The 21,422-nt window shown below is 34.9% G+C and overlaps 1 long non-coding RNA gene across 1 annotated transcript in view; it reads left to right on the top strand.

Annotated features, from left to right (window-relative positions):
- Positions 1-408: 408 nt before the first annotated feature.
- The window catches only part of LOC139592365 (uncharacterized), a 98,926-nt gene continuing 77,912 nt past the window's right edge, over positions 409-21,422 (top strand). The window contains exons 1-4 of the long non-coding RNA XR_011679997.1: positions 409-2,633; positions 3,624-3,798; positions 7,460-7,599; positions 12,443-12,592. This is a non-coding gene — a long non-coding RNA (uncharacterized lncRNA). The remainder of the gene's footprint in view (positions 2,634-3,623; positions 3,799-7,459; positions 7,600-12,442; positions 12,593-21,422) is intronic.

Raw genomic sequence — 21,422 nt, 5'->3', positions numbered from 1 at the left:
TTCTCTGTGTCCTGATAGATGAGGATGTGCATATCGCCGTTCATGTTGGCTACAGTTATCTCTTTGTTTCCGTCTCCCCCTTCCATCTTCATTTCTATGTTGTTTTCCAGCTTTCCGAAATGTATTTTTCATTCTGTGTTTGTTAATAACAACCAGAAAAATGAATGCCGAGCAACAAAAATACTGCATACACAGCAAATGAAAATTATGAAAGATTGCCAAGTGTCTTGCAAGTATTTCTGGCCTATTCTATTCAGATAACCTGGAGCATACAAAAATAGGCAGAGAGAAGTGATGACCAGAAATTAGCAAAATTCAGAAATATTGCTTTGTCTGTGTGTGAAAATTGAATATTTTAAATTCCAAAAATTAAAAAAAAAACAAAGAAAACTCTGAAAAAATCACTTATCCTTTAATATTTTTATTGCATTCTGTTTCAGAATTTTTGAAATTGAAGTATTTTATTCAGTCATCAAACTATTTTGCATTTCCTCACTTGAATGGAACTTGAGGTCACCAGTATCTCTGTGCAGGATTGGCACAATGCAGTGCAGATTTGGCTGTCAGAGCTGGTTGTTCCATAACATGGATTTTCACGCAGCTCTCAGAGCATTCAGGGGCTTCATTAAGGAGATTAGGAAGGTTGACATTGTATCTTGCCTATCCTTAGAGAAATAGTTTAATGTCTTAGAATTTTAAAAATAATTTGAAATTTAACCGGCCAGATAGATTTGGGGTGAGTAAAACTAAACCAAACCAAATTATTTTATTTCATGTTCAATCAAAAATATTTTGGGAACACTTTCTCAAATAGCAGTTTGGATTGCAGGAAACTATTTTCATGACAACAGTCGGTTCTGTAGAAAATAACTTGTCCCATACTGTGTTCATGCTTTGCAAGCCCTAGTTGGTTTTTTTCCCCTAAAGTCTATATCCATATCCCTTGCTGCCACCTGCTGTGTCACACAGAGTGGCTGGAATAGTTACCCATAGGATTTTGTAGGTTTTGTAATATTGTACTTTGTAAACAACAAGGAAATATTCAGTATCTGATGTAGTGTTTAAGCAAGTATGGGGTAGTTTTTTTGAGAGATTGAAAAAGAATACCAAACCCAAGTGACCAAACCTTCAGACCAATTTAACAGCCATATAAGAATAGCAATAATACACAATCTGTGTTGTCCTTTTACTTGTGCAAATACTCAAATGAGTAAAGAAACAAGTGTGGGATTAGATGTTAGGCCAGAATGTCAGCTGGAGGTCTATTTAGGTCTCTGCTCTACATAGCTGCCACTCCCAAAATCTCTTGCTTACATACTCACATAAAAACCTCTATAAAGCTGTGTTACTGGAAAAAAAAAAAAAAAAGTAAAAGGCAGCTGTTAGAATCTTGCTTTAAATTTTGCTTTAGTCAGAGTGAGGATGGCATACATCCTCAGCAAAGAGATGAAAGCAGGGATTTCTCTCTCTCTCTCTACCAGGATATCAAAAGGCTGCAAATGTCTTATAGGGTGGATGAAAAATTTGTAGCTGAGGAATAAAAAGCAAGAGGTCTTTAAATATGTAAAACAGAAATGAGTTGAATAGGAATACCTCCAGATCACTGGTCCTAATGATTATATGCAGTTTCTTTCAAATTTTCTGCAGATTTAGGCATATAAAATATGCTTTTAGAAATTTATTGAAGAAAAAGATAAAATAAAACTTAGGTGATCACTGTTATATAATGATAAAAAATAATTAAATATTATTGATATTGTGATCCATCAGAAAAGCATTACAAGCCTAAGCTCCAAGGTTTTTCTGTCCTCTGCCACCAGCCCTACACCCAGCACTGATGCTTTGTTGAGCCCATAGCAGTGCACCAATGAAATACTTACTTTCTATACCTGAAGATATAACCACAATGTCCCATAGGAAGCCATTTCATGTGTTTTGCCCTTAAGATTGCATTCTGTAAGGTGAAAGGTGAACTTAAGCACTAAATGTCTGGTTGTTCATTTTGCTTAACTGCTAATTCAGTTTGTCAAATAATACATTTTCAGATAATGCCAAGGCTTGTTTTTGTGGGATGTTGTGCACTAGGCAAAACAGATGAGACTGTGCCAGATTTTGTCTGTAAAAAGAAAAAAATTAAAAAATTGTAAAGAAAAAAATAAAAAACTTATGAAGTCCCTGACCAGTCCCTCAGGACTTTTGCTTGTTATTTCTTCATAGTTTCATATAAAATCTATAGCACTCATCCTCAATTTCCCATGTAAAAATATTCTGATTGATTGCAATATTAATAATTGCCTTCCTTTTATAATAATTGTCTTTCACTCTGAAATTTAAATAACTAAAAAAAATATCAAGTTTGCTATATCTGTAAAGATACATAACCAGGCTGGAGGAGAGGCACAGCCCAGAGCTGGACAGCACAGATATGGCCAGTCTGTACTACTTGATCTCACATTGAGATAATGGTCCCTTGCATTGCTCCATTTGTTTGTGTGTTTACATAATCTTCCTTTTGTTAGCGTTTATGGTGTCAGTAACTTGTGTTCTGTGTTTTTGAAAGGTTTGACATTCTTCCATTAAGATACAGCTTGGAGCACCATGTTTAAAACCTACTGGAAGACTTTATACAAGAGGTAAAACACTGTTTCTCACTAAAGTTAGAAAAAACCCCAACTTTTAAAGTTTTTTTTTTTATTTGCCTGTAAAGAATAGCAGAAAGAAATATATTGGTTACAAAAAATTAAGACTACTATTTCAGTCTGTGTTGGTTTTGTTGAGTTTTTTTACATGACTAATAAAATTGCCCCGCTTTTGTGGACTTGTAAATAAGCAAGAGGCTATTTACTATAGATATTGGATTTAAAAGTTCACTAAAGGAAGACTGGGAAAAGTATGACTTAAAATATAGCATTTTTTAGCTATAAATTAATGGGAAACCTCTTTCTCTCATTTTTATGCTGAATGTTTTTCTTCTGTCCCACATCAAAAATAAGTTTTACCAAGAGAATGAGGAGAAAAAAAAACTTCAAGATAAAGAATTCAAGAAAAATAATTATTTTTTTTCTGAACATATTGAACACAGGCAGAGTGAACAGAGCTCCTGCAAAACTGTGATTCTGTTGTTATACTAACTGAAAATAAGTGCTTCAATATGATAACAGGACTGCCTTGTGTAAAATCTTTGCTGAGACACTGTGTGAGGGAACTTTGTGCAATTTGAGGAGTTGATTCTAGCATAAAAATGCATGGAAATATTCCAAAGACCAGGTAAATGGCAAAGTGGCCATGAAGGCACTGGCATATTCAGACAAGGAAACCAAGGTCGATGGATTTTGGTTCTTGCCCTTAACAGAAAACATGAATGATAGTGAACAACTCTGGCAAAGGGCAAACAATTATTCAGTCAATTAGTTAAAACTAGTAAAAGAACAAATAAGCAAAAACTAAACATCTGGAGTTTAGGTTGGAAATTAAAAAAAAAAAAAGGTTCCTAGCCTTTAATGTAAATCTTTTGTGTAACAACCTTCTAATGGGAAAATAGAAAGGGGGAAGAAACAATATCTTTTTAAATAGAACTTAAAAGTGATCTTGAAATTATTCTATTCTTTTCTTTTTAATATTAGCAGAGAACCAAATGCAGTGATGCCAGGGATCACTTCTTCATTTCTGCATTTCTCCAGCCTATTAAATGCAAGAAGATAATATATTTTCTTTTCCAGAAGAGAACAGGGAGAATAGGACTTTACAGTAGAGCTGCCATCTAAAGTTTTACACTGTAAGTCCCAACCCCAGATCAAGGTAAGAATTAAGATTTTAATTTTTTAATTTATATTATTTGTCCATGTTCCCAGTTTCTTTTTGCATAAATGAATTATTCAGTGCTTCAGTAAAATGTTTATAGAATAGATGGGATTAATGATCAGACACATAGGTGTGTCCTACAACATGAATCCATCTTAGTTCACCTCTTATTATCTATGTTTCAGATTTAAGTTTGGAATTACCAGTCTTTGGGGCAAAAACTGAATGTGAATTTTTACCTGCTGTGATCTCCTCTCTTTCCCTCACATCCTCTCTCCTGGTGTTTCTGATAAACAGATTCAGCTCAAGTTTACCTAATTGAAAATCTCATTTTGGAGCTATAAAACTCCATGGCAAGGTGAATGCAAGAGGATCTCTATGGATACACTGCATATTTCAGCTGCATTACTAGAATCATTCAGATCACACCCACAAATTTATTTTTCAACTAACAAATAACATATGCAGAAAATTTCCACAAGGTGGGGATAAAGGGATGTTTCATACCAAGGAGTTTGCTTTTACAAGACTCAGTTTATAGTTTGCACATCTGTATGAAGTCTACGGAAGAGAAATTTTATCTTACAAATCAGGGATTCAAACAAAATATTCATGAAAGCACAGTAACTTTCCACTGAGTGTTGTAGGATAACACGTAGGCTTGTTTAAATAACTTGAACAGTATAATCATAAGGGTTATTTAGCAGTGGCCCTGAGAGGGTTCAATTCAATATTTTTCACTTTGTTTGATTTAAAATTATCAAACTTATGCTTCATTTGCCTAATGTTTTGTTATCTTGCATTGAAGAGTCAACCTTCTAGTTTTATGATTATGGAGGCTTATAAAAACCTCATCTTGTAATGCTAAATCCAAATAAGAATGGTTGTTGCAGCACAGTATAAGAAAAAATTAAAACAAAAAATTATAATACATGTAAATCAGATATGAAGAAATTATGAACTAAGTATAATTAGAATAAGAGATTTTGCATATTCAGAGTATTAACAAGTTTTTCACTAGAAGGTTTTACAAAGTTTGATTAATCCTCAGTTCAGCAGAGACAAAAAATATTTCAGAACTCACCCACTTGTTTGTCTGAAAGATTTTAAAGGCTTTTGTAGTTAAGGAGGAAGTTAAGCAAAGGCTTAAGAGCCACAGGAAACAGAAATTTCATGGGTTTAGAATGAGAGTACTAGTCACCCATGCTAATTTAACTGTGTTGTGTTACACACAATTAGAAATAGAAGAAATACTGTGTATGATGATTTAAATCAAGAGGAATGGGCCAAAATCAAATCAAGAAGAGACTTGAATGCATTTACCTACCTGTTTTCAAATCGAACACACAAGTTTCCTGTTTAGATTAATTATACACAACTGTGACAGGTTATTTCACAGTCCAATACTTTCTGAACAGATCTCTTAGATATTCTATACAGGAAGAGTTTAATGTTTTAATGCCAAACTTGCATTTTGGAAGATACTTGACTCTACACAGGATTTAGATTTAGGAGCATGACTGGGTAAGTTATTGAAATTATTAAAACTGTTGTGCTTGAGCACAACAGTTACAAAATACAGTTGGACCACACTGCAAATGTCATCCCCATGACTCATGTCAGTATGTCCACTTTCACAATGTGGTCTTAACAGTGTCTGACACAGAAAACTGTGCTCTTTATGTCCTTACAACCACAGAGCTCTTATTTTGCATGAGGATGACAGACCAGGCAGGAAGTGTAAGGTCCAGTGCATGTGCTGGTGACCCATTTGTGACAAAAATTTACAGGCTGTGAATCCTAAACCAGTGACTCTTGCTCTATTCTTCCTGCATCTATTAATTGCACACTGTCTCTTTATAATGACATTTCTATTGGTTTTATTATTTTATCTGGTTGCTAGGGTCATACTCCAGTACCATATGTTTAGGTCAGGCTGTATAGATTGATATGTTGCATTTCTTTTTCTATTCCTTTTCCTACAACATTGCATACTTTTCATGATTTTTAAGCCCATAAGCATATTTTTCAATATTCATTACTGAAGTTGCTCATAAATTACCTGTTCAAGCTTGGATCCATAATGCAGTTTTAGCAACTAGCATTCATATTTTTCAGGACAGTGTATCATTGCTCTGTCTTATACATTTGATTTTAAAAGTGTTGCTCTTTGTCTTCTGAATCATGGTTTGTACCAGCCAATTCTATTACTAAACAGATACATCACTATACAACTTCTGTAACTCTTCTCATAATGGAAGTTCTTTGTAAAAGGAAGAATACTTTTTTATCACTAAGACAAACACATTAATTGAAGCTATTTAATTGCATACCTTCCTTAATAACGCTTTTATTAGCTGCTAGCAACTCCATTCATACTCTTGGGTCATTAACTTTGATGCAGCAGACAAGTGCAGTTTTGTTGTAATCAAGAAAGTAATAAAAGGATACTTTGTGCACCACAGGACAGTTTACGATAGCAATAAAGCCTAATGAATTCTATTATTCACTCACTCCTATTAAAGGTTGAGTTTAGGTTCTGATATCAAATATCTGGGGAGTGAAGCAGATAAGAGAGGGACCATTCTGTCCTAATATGAAATTTATAGTTTGCACTTGAGAAATTAAAATGAAGCAATAGAAAATAAGTGGATTCCCATGGGTATTTCTTTGAGAACAATATATTGTGTCTCAAATGGAACCTATTCTTTGACATGATTGTGAGTCAGCAAGATAAACCTCAGCTAGATTTTACCTTGCCTATTTTTACAGGACAAGATCCTACGGCTGGGGAAGAGGAGTCCAAAAAGTAATCGTTGGATTTATCCAAGATGAGCTGACAGATTTTCTCTGTGTTTCCCTGTGTATGCATTAACCATTGGCATTTGACTTGGCACAAATTCCCTTACCACAAGAAAGGGAAAGCTATGGAGCCCTACCTTTGCCATAAAATTTGCACCAATATATGCCTTACAACAGTTCTTTTGAAAGTTTTTGTTCTGAATAACATTCCAGAAAATGGTTAGAGCAATAAAGCATGGTGAGACCTGATTAGAACCTGAATTAGAATAAATAGAAACATGACTGCTTTTCAAGGACTTGTCAATTTTTAGGTTGGAGAGTGCCTTTGAATTCTAGAATACAGGGAAGAATCCTGTGGAGGCTGCAGTAGTTTTAGAAATCTCTTAGAAATGTGTGGTTTGTAAAAATCATTTTCAGGGATTGGGGAAGAAACTGCATTGGCTTGAAGCTGTGTTCTATAATCTCAAGAATATACCTTTTCTTTATTTAACTGAAATTAAAAAAAAAAAAATCATCTTCAACAGACACATGCCAGAAATGGGCTGTACCTCCTCAGGTATGTGCTGTAGCAGGGGACAGCATCACACCTAGGCATCTGATACCCATATTCTTAGCTACACTCTTGACTACATTCAAAACATAGCACAAGGAAAATGCATGACACTGTACTAAGGTGTACAAATGGTCTGGTGATGAGGAAAGCCCCATGTTTTCTCTATTCCCCCTTTCCCCACTTTTTGGATGAGTTGTACCCAAGTGCAGTTTACCTTGGTGTTTCTCCTCTTCTTTCACAGTAACAATAACCCAATTTCATACTGTTTCCTTCCTCCTCAATGCTGTTTTTTCATGATTGCAGGGGTAACTCAAATCATGCCTTCATCTAAATCTTGCTTCTAGCCTTCACCTCCTCACCAGCACAGTACTCCCTGGATGCTATTCTGGTTTCCTGAGGGGGAATGCAAGCCCAGAACTGCCTGCACTCTTTTATCAAACCTTGTAAGTAGCTTGGATGAGAAAGTCAAGGGCTTCTAATGAGTTGATTGATGTTAACTGACAGTCAACTGACAGTGGCAGTCTATTGTCCAGCAAAACAAAACAATATAGGAACAATTACTGTAACACAAGACCCCTTTGTGGTTCATAGATGAAAAGAGGGCAGCTGTGTGGGCTAGTTGGAAATCCCTTCATAAGGCTGTTCAGCAAAAGTGTCCTTTTTCTGCCTAATCAGGCAATTCCAAATAAACTCTTTTTTGTATGTTGGTGCATATCGGATCAGTGTCCTTAGGGAATGAAGGTGCAATCCTGCTCCTTTCCTGAATTTCAAAGTGCCTGAGGCGACTGGATTCACACCTCTGCCAGAAGAGTGGCACCTTCTGGCACATGGCTTAGTAAAGATTGCCAGCAGATGTCTAAGACATCTCCAAATGCACAATTAGACAAATTTTGCTCTATTTTCATTCTCATTCAGATGTGAGTTTAAGTAAATGAGCAAAAAATACTGCAGCTATAATTTGGTAAAAAACAGATATGAATTTTTATTTATTAACTTTGGAGCTAATAAATTTTTTGCAGAAATATAAAGAATGGAGAAATCTAAGGTAACTAAAGTCAGCAGCATCAAGATTTTTTTTTACTCTGGGGAAATAATGTCAAAGGTTGTCTAGAAAGGCTGTAAAATCTCCTTCCTCAGACTGAGAATGGGGCAACCTCCTTCAACTTGACTTTATTTGAACTGGAACTTGAAATTGGAAGACCTCCAGAGGCCTCTTCCAACATATTGGACTCTGTTTCTAGGATTTATGTTGTTGTTCTATTTCTAGAGTCCCATATTCTTGTTAGATTTCTAAAGTCCATACCTCCTTGGTGTATTCTCATGGCTGCAGATCTTCACAGCACAGACTCCTCCTTCGGCATGTTGTTCTCTCTCAGACCAGGACTCCTCCAAGGCTCTCCCTGACTGGCTAACCCGCCCCCTTTTATCTCAGTTATTTTCATTGGTCACAGCTGCAGCCCATCAAGGACAACCGGGACCTCCCAGGGCAAAGCCTATACACAGAAATTCAAGTACAGATATTCAAGTACAATACATTTCCTCTACTATAGATTTGTGTCTATCTGATGACATTGCTGCATATGCTACTGATCAAATCAAAATTAGCAGCTAATACAAATGGGATTATTCATAATGAATACATGCAGGGTTTTTTTGCCAAAGGTTTTCAAGCCTATACTTTTCAGTTTAAAGCTCACCAGCAGGCAATGCAATACTGTTGAAAACAGCAAGTAATTCTTAACACTGGTAATTTCTAGTACATCAACTGCATACCAGCAATGCTTGAAAAACTTCAATTCCCTATCAAAAATGGATGTTCAATTCCATGTTAGAGCTAGAACCTGGGTCTCACAACAGGTTTTTAGAGAAGTTTACCTAGAGACTTCACCATTATTTCCATTCTTTTCCACTCTTTTATGTAGTAGGCATATTTAGCCACCCTCACTGACTATAGTTGAGGAAGCAGAGTTCTCATGCCTCCTCTTCTTTTTACTGTTCACTGCTGCACTGCAGCCTTCCAGCAGCCTCCTTTTGCCAAAATCCTTTTGCTGCCACATCCTTCACCTCATGCTTCTGTTAATTCTTAATGCAAGTGATGATTCTATTTCAAGTCTGATATTGATTTCTTTAAATGAGTGTCCATCCTTTGCCAAATCTGAGCACCCCAGCTCATATCCGTCTTGCCAGCTCCTCTCCTTCCCTGAATTTTGTGTTGTACTGCTGGAAAGGATATAATACTTTTCTTTTCCCCCTCAGCCAAACGATGACTTCCCTGTGAGCCCAGATTTTGTGTTTTGCACAGCCCTTACTTCAGCCAAAACCCTGTATGAAACTATCTGTGTGCATTGAAGAGCAATAAGCAAGCATTTAATCAGATTTGCCACACATTGTTCAGGGAAATCAAGCACTTCTGTGCTAATTATAGGTTTAATAAAGGATGGGCAGTGATAATTTTCCAAAATTCCTTGACAGTCCTCCCTGAACATACATGCTCACACACACACACACACACATATATATATATATATGTGTGTGTGTGTGTGTGTGCATATGTGTATGTGTATATTTATAATACACCACAACCTGGTTCAGAGGAAAAGGGCTCTGCATTACCTTTATGAAATTGTCTTTCAAAAGTAAGAGAGAAAAGTTAAAATAAATTTGAAATCTACTAATACTCCAAATTATGCTGCTTAAAATTCCACAGTGAACCATGAAGACATTTATATTATTGTAATTCTTGTGAAGGGATATTGATCTGCAAAATGTGAAGTTAGAAAATTGCTGTTCTATTCAAAAGCAGACAACTGCCTTGCAAATGTTTAAATATGATCTGAGGAAATATTAAAATGAACATTTGCAATGAATCCTCAACTTTTATCAGGAATCTTCAGTGAAGAGGCTATGAGCTAGCAAAGGACAGGAAAAGCCATGGCCACTGTCCTTTTCTCAAATTATTAGAAAATGAATATCTAAAGAAAGAAACCCAAGACTGTCACTGAGAGAGTTCACTTGAAATTAAGAAACCACTGAAGCAAAATTGAGGGAAGCAAAATTGTTTGTCAGGGAAATCTGTAGAAAAATAACATAACAATCACGGTTGCATAAAATTTGTTACATAGCTTTAGGTAAACATGGATATCCCAAGACATTTATTGCAATTCATACTTGCAGAAAGGGAAGCAAATGAGAATGGATGTCTGTTCAAATATTTGAGGATTGATCCTGAAAAAAAGCTGCATCTGCCTAACCAAGGTAATGGCCATTCAGCTAAGGAAAAAAACAACAAAAAAACAACTAAACCAGAACTCTTTGAAGTTTGGGCAAAAGGATTTATTTTGGACCTGATTTAGTAAATCACTCTCTTAGGTTTGGTTTTCTTCTTCCTAATGTTGCAGATTTAAACTCATCTACCACATTTTGATAGCCTGAAGGCTTTCAGTTGTTACTTACACAGTGTAGTGTAGCCACTTCCACAGATTTTTTTAAACCAAAAGTTAATTAGTTAATTTTCCACCGACAGAAAAATGGAGCAACTGGAATGATTGCTCAGGACTTAGAAAAACCAGGCACTGCTGTCACAGGCTGATGTCTTATGCAGGATCATCACCAAGGATAACTTTTCTCTTCAGGTATAAAAGATTCTTGTAAGTCACTAGACATGTTTATTTTATTAATCATTGAGTCATCAACTCAGAGCAGCCACAAGATGTCATTGTGGGCCTACTAAGATAAGCACTGTTGGAGTTGAAAAAAACCCATTTTATTAGTTACTGATATTCATTCTTGAACACAGAAATGCTATCCAGACAGTGACAAATGGTTTTAGCATTATAACGAGGAGTATCTCTGCTTTCACTATATAGAGTTGCTTTATGCTTTTTGGACAAATATTTTGTAACAGCTAACAATCCTTGAGATCTCATTTTTCTTGTATAATACCATTAAAATCTGGTAATGAGACAGAAGAAATAGAAAAAATGCTGATCAAAGCTGTAGCTGTAAGGCACTTAATAAAAACTTACAGTTAGAATGAAAAATACCTGAACATTTTTGTTGTGATAGAAGAGAAATTAGCCATTGGATGTTTTAGTAAATTTTCCCTTTACATATTTTAAGAGTCTAGAGAAAAAAAATCATTCTTATTTATGTTATTATTTTCTCTTTTTTTTTTTTTGCTGCATCCACATCTAAATTCACCAACTGAAAGTTTTTACCTCAGAAGGAGCACACAGGAGCCTTAGAACTAAATTATTTTTATATTTTGGGCTAGACAATAAGGATCTGTAAACCTATCCATATACAAGATGTAACAGAATCAAAATGAAGGCATCAGCAGACAGTAGTGATTTTATGGAAAGTTACTCAGTAAAAATATCTGAGAAAAGGAGGAGGAATAAGAAAATAAGAACCTCAAAGGGACTATTGTTGTGTTAGGAATTATTGTTGGTAGGATGATGAGACGTGGACGTGGGATGGTGGCAGACACCCATGTTTCACCTGCTGAGATGTTTAAAGCAGTGGCATTGGGAGAATTGTTGTCTGACAGACTGTCTCGACAGAATCATCTCCGCTAGGAAAACACACAAGGAATGAAAAACACGGGTAGCGCCTTTGAACTATTTTCAGTGGCTAGAAAATATGTATAAGGCCAGTGATTGTTTGTTAATAATTTCTGTGAAGGAAGTAAAGAAGGGAATTATCAAAAAATAAGGCTTTCTGAGAATCTGAATCACTGATAAAGCAAGGAAAGTAAGTCATGGAAATGGGGTTTATCTGTGTTTTTTGATGAGGTGATGTCAAGTGAAAATCTGTTCATCAGGTAACATGAAGATTAATATAGGAAGAAATAGAACGAAACTTTTTTTGGGGAAAAATATGTCCAATGGTTATTACTGGTCATCCATCACATAGGAATCTTAATTGTTGAGAAGGTTTGATAATGAGCTATTTCTACCAAATTAAGAATATTCTTTTCAATGCTGAATAAGTTAAGTCTTGGTAGGCCATGCAATAAATGATGGATTAGTATGATTGTGGAAAGAATGAAATCTTTTGGTTGAGATACCTGGATTTTGCTGAGAGATGAAATACATTATTTGGACAAGTCTTCATGAAATAATAAATAAAAATAGAGAAAGGGAAGCTGGAGGATATGAAACATTAGACTGACATCACATTACATTATCACATGCACATTATCATGCTTATGATAATGCATAAAACTTTGATTCACTGGAAATGTTTATTGTCTGATGAAAATAAAAGGCTTCTATTCCTTCACAGGGGTGTCCATGATGTACACTTGCATCCACTACCTGGATTAGTCATGTTCCTCATACTACCTGTTGCAGAGCTGAGTGCTTGAGAGTCTGTCTGCTGGTCTTCTGGGTCCTCATCAATCTGCTAAGAGAATATAAGGAACAAGGAGCCCAGGTATACCTAAGCTCAATTTTATTTAAAAATGTTGTAAATGAAGCTAAGCTATACAAAATTAAATTCTTGGTTGTTAGAAAATTTTCAATGGATTTTTTCTGCTACAAAATTGAATATTCTTGCCCTTCCTATCCAGTTCCTGTAGAATGAAAATTCTGATATCTTGTCAACTCTAATCACAAATTTCTATTTGAGCAAGGAAGACCAGTTTGGCTATATTATGCTGCTGTACCTTTGCAAAACAATTTAAATCTGCATCCCCGAACTGTTCATGGAATTTGAGAGAATGACTTAAGAAATTGTTTCAGTTCACCCTCTTTCTGATTTGATTTGATTTGATTTGATTTGACACAGAAGTTTGTGTAGGTCAGGCAGCAGGATGGGACCTATATTTTGAATCAATGAATTTTATTTTGTCACTAAGTGTTGTTTTGTTATGGGTACTCCTGACATCTAACTTATCGTGTTTTAAACTTCTCTGTTTAATAAACTATGATAATTAATATTACATTTATCTGAAACAGATTTCAACACAGAACATTTCCTCTTCTTTCTTCCCATGAGAAAGTGCTTTTTTTACTTCTTGTTCTCCAAGTATGAGCTAATAACTTTATTTGAAATATGCATCTCTAGTGAGATAGTTCTATCTATATGCATATGTGTTATGTATCCAAGTATATCCAAGTATAAAATCCAAGTATATCCAAGTATAAAATTATGGTTGTCAGTATTTTTACCACTGTTCTCCATTCTGCTTCATCTGTGAGAGTACAAAGCAGTATATAGGCACTATGTTTTTCTCTATATGATTTAGAAAAAAACAAAACCCAGTCAGATAAAATTTGACTCAAAAAATTTGAGTCAGAGATGAAACAGGATTTTTTACTTCAGAGACACTTTTTAAAGATTGATCTATTTCTGTCCTGGTTCCTTGTCTTGCTTTTGGTTTCCCTCCTGTATTGAACTGATTACTCTTGACCTTTCTCACTCAGGTTAATGTGCTTTTATAATATGATGATTGACTCAAACCAAAATTTTCAGCCTGTAGCATTATTTAGAAACTCTACTTGTGTTGGAAAAGATCTTTCCAATACAAAGCCCATTGCTTAAAAAGAAAAATTTTTCACTGTTCTCCTCAAGGAGGGAACATCAGGGTGATCCTTCTGTGATCCATTCTGTATATTAATCTACACTGTTCACATATCATTTGTATGTTTGGGTAAAGAGCAAGCATACACCATGTTAAATCTCTGTGTGGAAGCACCATATTCATTACAACCATGGGAAAGACAAAAATTAAATTATTAATATAACATTTAAGCAAGGATTTTTTCTGCTAATTGCTCAGTTGTGGTAGTAATAGCAAATAGTAATAACATAAATTGCTGGATTCATTATTTATAATTTACATCGCATTGAAAGAGGTATATCTAACTTACACAAGGGCTATTTTTACAATCAAGTGTCAAGGCAAAAGTTTCAGTTTTGCTTGATTCTATGATAAAGTTATAGTTGTTCATATTTCCTTTGGTGGAGTTTGGAGTGAGCAGCATGATGGAGAAAAGGAGAAATGACTGAAATACACATAAAGAAGGGAGGTAAATCAGTTATGTGAGGACAGAGAATTTTTGTGGGAGGTCCAGTTAAAGCTAAATAATTGCCTGTGGAAATGGTCACTCTCCTTCCTTACCCCATGCTGGAAACACTTAAGCTCATTTTCACCCTTCCAGTACTTTGCTCTTGACTACAGAGTGTTGCTCAGCTGGATAAGCTGGTGTTACTAATAGAAATATTATGCTAATCCCCAGTGACATTCAGTATACATGAGTGTCTGTATATTTAATGTGAAAATTTATCTTCTGCAAAATATGAATACTAATCATTTGTCTCAGTTCAAGACCTTACCTTCTAGTCCCATACTCAGAGCTGTAGATAATCCTCCATCTCTCAGAAAATACGGGTAAAATTAAGGTCTTATATTTTTGTTTTACATCCTCATACTGCTTAGAATCTAAATTCTCTAAATTAAAAAAAAACCAAAAAACAAAAACCACTATACTGATATTTTGAATTTTTTTCTACATGATCCATCTTTTATATAATTCAATATACTTTTTATTATGTCAAATGACAAAATTTCTTTGGTCAGTATTGCACCAAAATTATTGTGGTTGATGAAAGACATAATGTTGGTATTTTAGTACACAATTGGAGAAAATTAAATTTTAAACTTCTTAATTCTCTAATATGAATTAAAATTTTTGATTTAATAAATGTGTTTAGGTATGTATTGATAGTGATGGGATTTTTTAATGTAAGTATTATAAAAATCTTCATTATGGTCTACTTAGATAATAAAGTACAAAATTATTTTTTGAGGCAAAAGGCTTGAATCTGCAGAACAACTGCTCAGAGTATAAAATTTGGAATTTATTTGCCTTAGTTTTGGAAATTATGTATGGAGGTACTTTAGACCACAAGTCCTTCTGCGTTTTCATATTTGCTTTCAAGGTAGAAAGAGTAATTTGTACTTTGCCAATTTTAATTTCATTACATATTTTGCCATCACTTAATGCTTGCATTCAAAATTGGGGAAAAAACTCCCACAAACAACTATCACCATTTCTTTTGAGGGGAGGGATAATATTATATTTTCTTCTAGTTATAACTGTCTTCTTGCACTTTTTTTCCCTCTCAGATATTTTTGTTTTGTATTTTTTTTTGTAGTTATAGTCTTATAGAACTCTACAATTTGTTTCAATAGCTTTTGCAGGATATCTCTTGCTCTGTCTTTAAGCAGCTCATGTGGCATCATAGATATCTTCTTGTTTTTCAAGGATATTCAGAGATCAAAAAAGAAGTAATAAGTTATACTATCAGAAACTTTAAAAAATAGTATTAAGCAAATGTTGTTAAAATCTGCATCTCATAACTTAAGCAAAAACTAGTCTTGACTTAAGAGGTACTTTGGGATTACATGTGTGTTAGCTAACATAGCTATCTTCAGAAGTGGCAGAAAGGATGCACTACACCCCTCCAGTAGGTTAAGCAGTTAAGGTAACACATACACAGTCATTTGAAAAGTGGTAAAGGGTTAAATCAGCAGATTTTGTACTGTGCTTTAGAAGGAGCCATGAGTCCCTTCTAATTCTTCCCAAAGGTTTTGCACTTAGAAGAAGCTGAACTGAGAGTTGTCAGAAAAGGCAGTGACAGAAAAAGAGAGAGAAAAAGCAAAGAAGTTGATATGGGGTGACTAACATGAGGTATAAATCAGCAACTTGTGATTTTAAACTTTGGGGTTTTTATAGACTGACGTTTCCTTGATGAGGGTTTTTCTAGTGTTGGAATGTGTGCATAGCAAATGACAGCTCTGGTGTTCTTAGCTGTGTGCTAAGCAGAAATGACATGTGTAAGTCCTGGGTGGAGGGGAATAAAACAGAAAATAGAAGGGGCTTGTGGAAGGTCAATGGCCCAGTCATGAGCAGAATGAAGGTCTGTACCTTTCCATGCCGTGGCCTTTCTGCTGAAATACATGGTTTGCCTATTCTTGTATTATATTGTTTAGAAGAGATATCTAGAGGGTAGAGAGAGAAAACAATGCACCCAAAAAATCTAGTTGAATTATTTTATTAACTCACCTCCAACACCCTTTTGAATACACCTCGTAAAGCTGGCATTATCTGACACATATGAAACAAGAATTTACTGTTTTTTCCCACAGTGTAAAATAGCAGCTGGCACGAAACTGTGAGGGAAGCACACAGAAATAGTCTTAGTGAGTCCAGAAAGCTATTAAGGTACACATAAAGTAGACTCAAGGAAAAAATAAACTGTAGGAGGTAAGCAGGGGAGAGCATCAGTAAAACACTCTTTAGACATCCACTGCATAAGGATGTGTAGAAATATGCACCAATATAAAACAAACAAACAGAAAAAAACAAACAAAAAATATGAAGGTATCAAAATATTATACACAGGTTGAACGACATGTATTTGATAAATAAAAGTGCGATTATTTTATCCCGCACTAATAAAACACATGGTTTTTCTTCAGCTTTGCAATATCTGAATTAACCAGAGATATTGCATTATACACAAAGATTAGACCAGAACTGCATTCAGCAGAAATGGAGAAAGAAGACATAGAATTTTAAGTAGTTCTGTGATACTGCAGCCTGTGTGACTGCTCTGAAGATTTGCTGCCCCTAATGAATAATGCATAAAGTGTGATTTCTTTCAAGGGAATAATAGGCTATCTAATGAAAACTTTGAAGGGGATTGCAATTTACCTGCCTCAAGTGAACTAAAAAAAATAAAAATATAGGTATCTCATTATCAAACAAAATAATATCAACCCTGGAAAAAAAAACAGCTCGTTCTCTTAGTTTCCAGTTATTTCCTCACTCTTTTTTTGTCTGAATATGCTGCATTAAAAATAAGACTTTTCCATGTAAAAACAAAAGAAGTTTTTAACTCACTAAGTAAATATATATTTCATTTCTATATTGAGGTAAAACGATTAATGACAAGATGTTGTAGTATGCCCCTAAAAGCTAATAATATGCTGCCCATCAATGATATAAGAACATTTAACATTTATTTTGTACTTTTTTTTCTTTGTCTTTTCTTCTTCCTTAACTTTCAAATCAGAGGTGAGTTTATTTGAATGTGTTTATTGTTGCATATTACACTTGACTCTTGTAATTTTGTCTGAAATATACGTATGGTAAAATAAAAAAGTGTTAGGGAAGTAAAATTAAGAAGAATCAATATGTCGCTATGTTTAATATGAAGACTTTTATTCATCTGTAAAGAGTTAGAGGCTCTTCAGTGACTTCATTGCATATGTGTGTCATAGAGCAGTAGAGAAGGGAATGCAATCTTTAACATCAACCATTCTGGGAAAATTCCTGAAAGTATTAATGTAAATACTGAATAGCCTAGAAGGCTGAAAGAATATGCTTGTGTGGGACAGGCAAAACTACTGATTCTGAGTGAAATGGATGTCAGGTACTTTATTATAACAATTATGGCTTGTTTTGGTTTTGTAATTACTGTGGTAAGAAGTAAGCATTTAAAAGACATTAGAAATCTGCACTAAATGAATGTCAAAACAGAACATATTATTTCACATAAAAGTGCCCTTACAGTGCTGAAGGGTACAAAGAAAACCCTGCTTTGTAACCTATGCTCTCTATGCTCTGCCTCTACACATCTAGAAGGTCAATTTTGTGCTGCAATTGATTGGAAGATATTTGGTGATTACTTGGTTTGCCAACACACAGAATATTTTGCCCACAGCAATGGTTTTGCTAAAGCGCCTACAAAGGAGTCCAGTTTTTGCACAATTTCAACTTTTTTTAGCAGCTCTACATTGATATAAAATCTGGAGTTATGAAAACCTCATTGCCGAATCTTGTGTCCAAGCAGTGTCTAAGTTTCTTACTCTGGAAGGAAGTAGTTCCTGGACTATAATTTCAACATGAAATGTAGTAAAACTAGCTGTGCAAAAATCAACCATACCATCCTTCCTTATTTACATTTACTCAGGTATAGAAAAATAATAATAAGTGGCCAGAATCCATTTTACAAATTAATATTAAAAAAACCCACATTATTTTTAATGCAAAACAGAAATTCATTTCAAGATTAGAAAAACATTATCTACATACAGCTATCAGAAAAATAAAGAGTTTTTTATAATTGATTGTCAGACAGATTCTGTGACAATGACATTAAAGAACTGTTAGAGGATTTATCTATTTTTTGTAATAGCCTCAGGTTTTTCCAATTGCAGAACTGCTCAAATAATTTTTTTTTGAAAATTACCCCTTTGCTCTTTATTAACTACTAACAATTTTCTTCATGTAATATATACAGCATATTTTCCTACTCTCTAAATAGAACAAGGTATAAAGAACACAGAAAATGATGATCAAAAGAAAAGCAGGACTTAGAAATTATAGTAATTTGTCTTCAGCTCTACACTTCTATGCTATGGAGAAATATGGTTTCTGCAGAAAAAAGGACGGGACACACCAAAATGAAGTACTCAGGCATATATCCTAGAAGTAGTCCAGGTTGTTCCAGAACATTCAGGGCCTTATAAGTGACTTTCAGAAAATGACTAGTTTAACTCAGTTTAATCTGTTTTCTATAATATTTACTACATTTATATATATATGAAAAAAAAAGAATTAAAATGGAATGTTTTTTTCCTACATTTATTAAAAAATAACAGAAGAAGAAAATTTCAGCTAACATTGGAAGACATTTGTTATTTTTAATAGCTGAATAAGCTGTTTGGCATTTAGAATTTTATATACAGGAAGTTGAGCTCTGTGAGAAGTAAAACTGAAAAGGAACATGACTGAGGAAAAAGCACAGCACTATGCAATATGTGGACTCTATATAATTACTTCTGACAAAATGAAATTTATTAAGCATGTTTTTCATAAATAAGATTTAAATTACTTCCTAAAAGAATGCAATGAGCTAGTGTTCTCTATCAAAAGGTAAGTGGGTAATTAATTATCAACAGGAAACATGAGAAAATTTAATCGGTAGCTTAGAGTTGGTGTTAGATTGCTGTCTATATATAGTAATGCAAATTTTATATATTAACTTACTATGTCTCTACATAAATTGATACAATTTCTCAAGTTTTTTGTTGTTAAAAAGCATAATTAAATTTATATACTAATTCTGAAATAAGCTGATAATATAATTAGCCCTGAAGTGAATGACCTTCCTTCTTTTTTTACGTCTCCTGGTATATCAGCCAGTGGATTACTTACAAGATTAAAGCTATTTGATAGTAATGATTCACAAAAAAAGTAGCTGATAGAGTTGCTTATTTTTACCAGATACATGTATTACTATTTACCCTCAACTCAAGCTTTTTAATTTGATGTTTTTTCTTAAAAGATAGGCTCCTATGAAGATGTTGAAACTGTTTGCTGTCATGGTAACACGCTTTATATAGAGATATTTTAGTAGGCTTGCTGTTATGTCCTTTTTCCTGTGTGTAAATTAGTGCACACAGGTCTTTACATGTAAATATAGCTTAGTCATCTCTGAAGTGGGTATGTGAGTTGAAACCCCAGAGGTGCAGTTTCAAGCTGAATCACTGAGAGTGGCGATGCAGTCTGTAATACAGGCCGACAACCAGGGATTTACTGTTGTACTCACTGCCAAGCCATGCTCAACAAAAGAGAAGGAAAGGTGTTGTTTTGAAAGTATTCTCTTGCCAGGCAGGAGCAGTGGGCTTCCCACAGAAGTGTTCAGTTCTGATCTCAAAAGGCACTGAAACCAACGGTAGATTTTATGAACTTCAAATGAATTCCTTCTAAAATGAGAGGAGCAAAACCATCAATGTTATCAGTGCTGCAATGTCAGACAACATGGTGTTTGCCAGACAACAGCACCAACTGCAGCTTATGGAGCATATTCACAGTGCTGCTTCATGGCAGACCTGAGATTTATGGTCTTCCAGTTATGTCTCTAACAGGCTTCGTTTGATAAGCTGTTAAAGTGTGTACTTCTAACAAGGCACTGTCACGAAATCATGTCCCATGGGGTAAGTATAAAACTTTTATTGTTTCTGTCTCAGCTTTTAAGTAGGGAGCAAAACCAATGATATAGCAAATTGCATTTGTATACCAGCTTTGATGTTGACATTTCATACCTGTCACAGGGAGCTGGGCTGCCCCTGGAGTAAATGAACATTTCTTTCTTGTGTCTGCAGAACTGCCCATTCTGTACTATCCTCCTGACTCTAGTCTAGTCCCCTGTAGACCATTCTTTCTGTAACAACTGATATGATAAATATTTTAACATTTATTCTGAAGATATATTCAGTGTTCAGTGCAATGGAAAGATCCCTTACTTTCCCCCCACCTTTTTAGAGGGAACTATCCACTTACTATCCTAGTAGATAGTCATGAAGAACAGAAGCAAGATAAATCAATGATCCAGAGCTTGTTTTACAGCCATCTTTAATGTATATAGACAATAAAGCCCAATTTGTCTGTTTTATTGGTCAACATATTTGCTCATATGATGTGTAGGCTGTTGTTATGCAATTAATTTGTTCTGAACATCTTGCATGGAAATACTACAGTTTGCATTTAATGGTTTTATAAAGGCTGTTAATAAAGATTTACAAGAAACCCTCACATCTTTTACAACTACCACCCTTTCCAGTAATATAAATTCTTGTCCAGAGGTTTTTCAGAATGTTTTGTTCTCTATTCATAAAGTCCTGGAAAAGTTTAAGTCAGAAAGGATGGTAAAGATAATGTAGTTCCAACCTCCCCAGTCTCAACCGTTCCTGGGCAGGGACAACTTTCATTAAACCAGCTTGCTCAGAGCTCTGTCCAGCCTGGCCTTGAACAACTCCAGGGATGGGAGAGCCACAACTTCTTTGGGCAACCTGTTCACAGTGCATCTTCACCATCACAGTACTGAATTTCATCCTCCTATCTAATCTAAACCTGCTCTACAATGCTTTGAGACCACTCCCTTGTCCTGTCACTATGTGTCCTTATAGAAATTGTCTCTCCATCCTTCTTGTAGTCTCCCTTCAGGTACTGGAAGGCCTCAATTCAATCACTCTGGAGCATTTTCTTCTCCAGACTGAACAACCCCAACTCTCTCAGCCTTTCCTTGTGGGAGAGGTGCTTCATCCCTCTAATCATCTTGGTGGCTTCCTCTGGACTCACTCTAACAGATCAATGTCCTTCCTGTGACCTTCATAAAGTCATTTTTTCTTTTCATACTAAAGAATAAGTGGGAAGTAGGTTACATATGCCTTTCTTTTGCCTAAACT

Source organism: Agelaius tricolor, unplaced genomic scaffold (assembly GCF_023055355.1).
Source record: "Agelaius tricolor isolate 1412-34295 unplaced genomic scaffold, bAgeTri1.0.p SCAF_8, whole genome shotgun sequence".
Lineage (NCBI taxonomy): Eukaryota > Metazoa > Chordata > Aves > Passeriformes > Icteridae > Agelaius > Agelaius tricolor.
The sequence above is the reverse complement of the archived record's forward strand: the minus strand, read 5'-3'. Positions and strand labels throughout refer to the sequence as shown.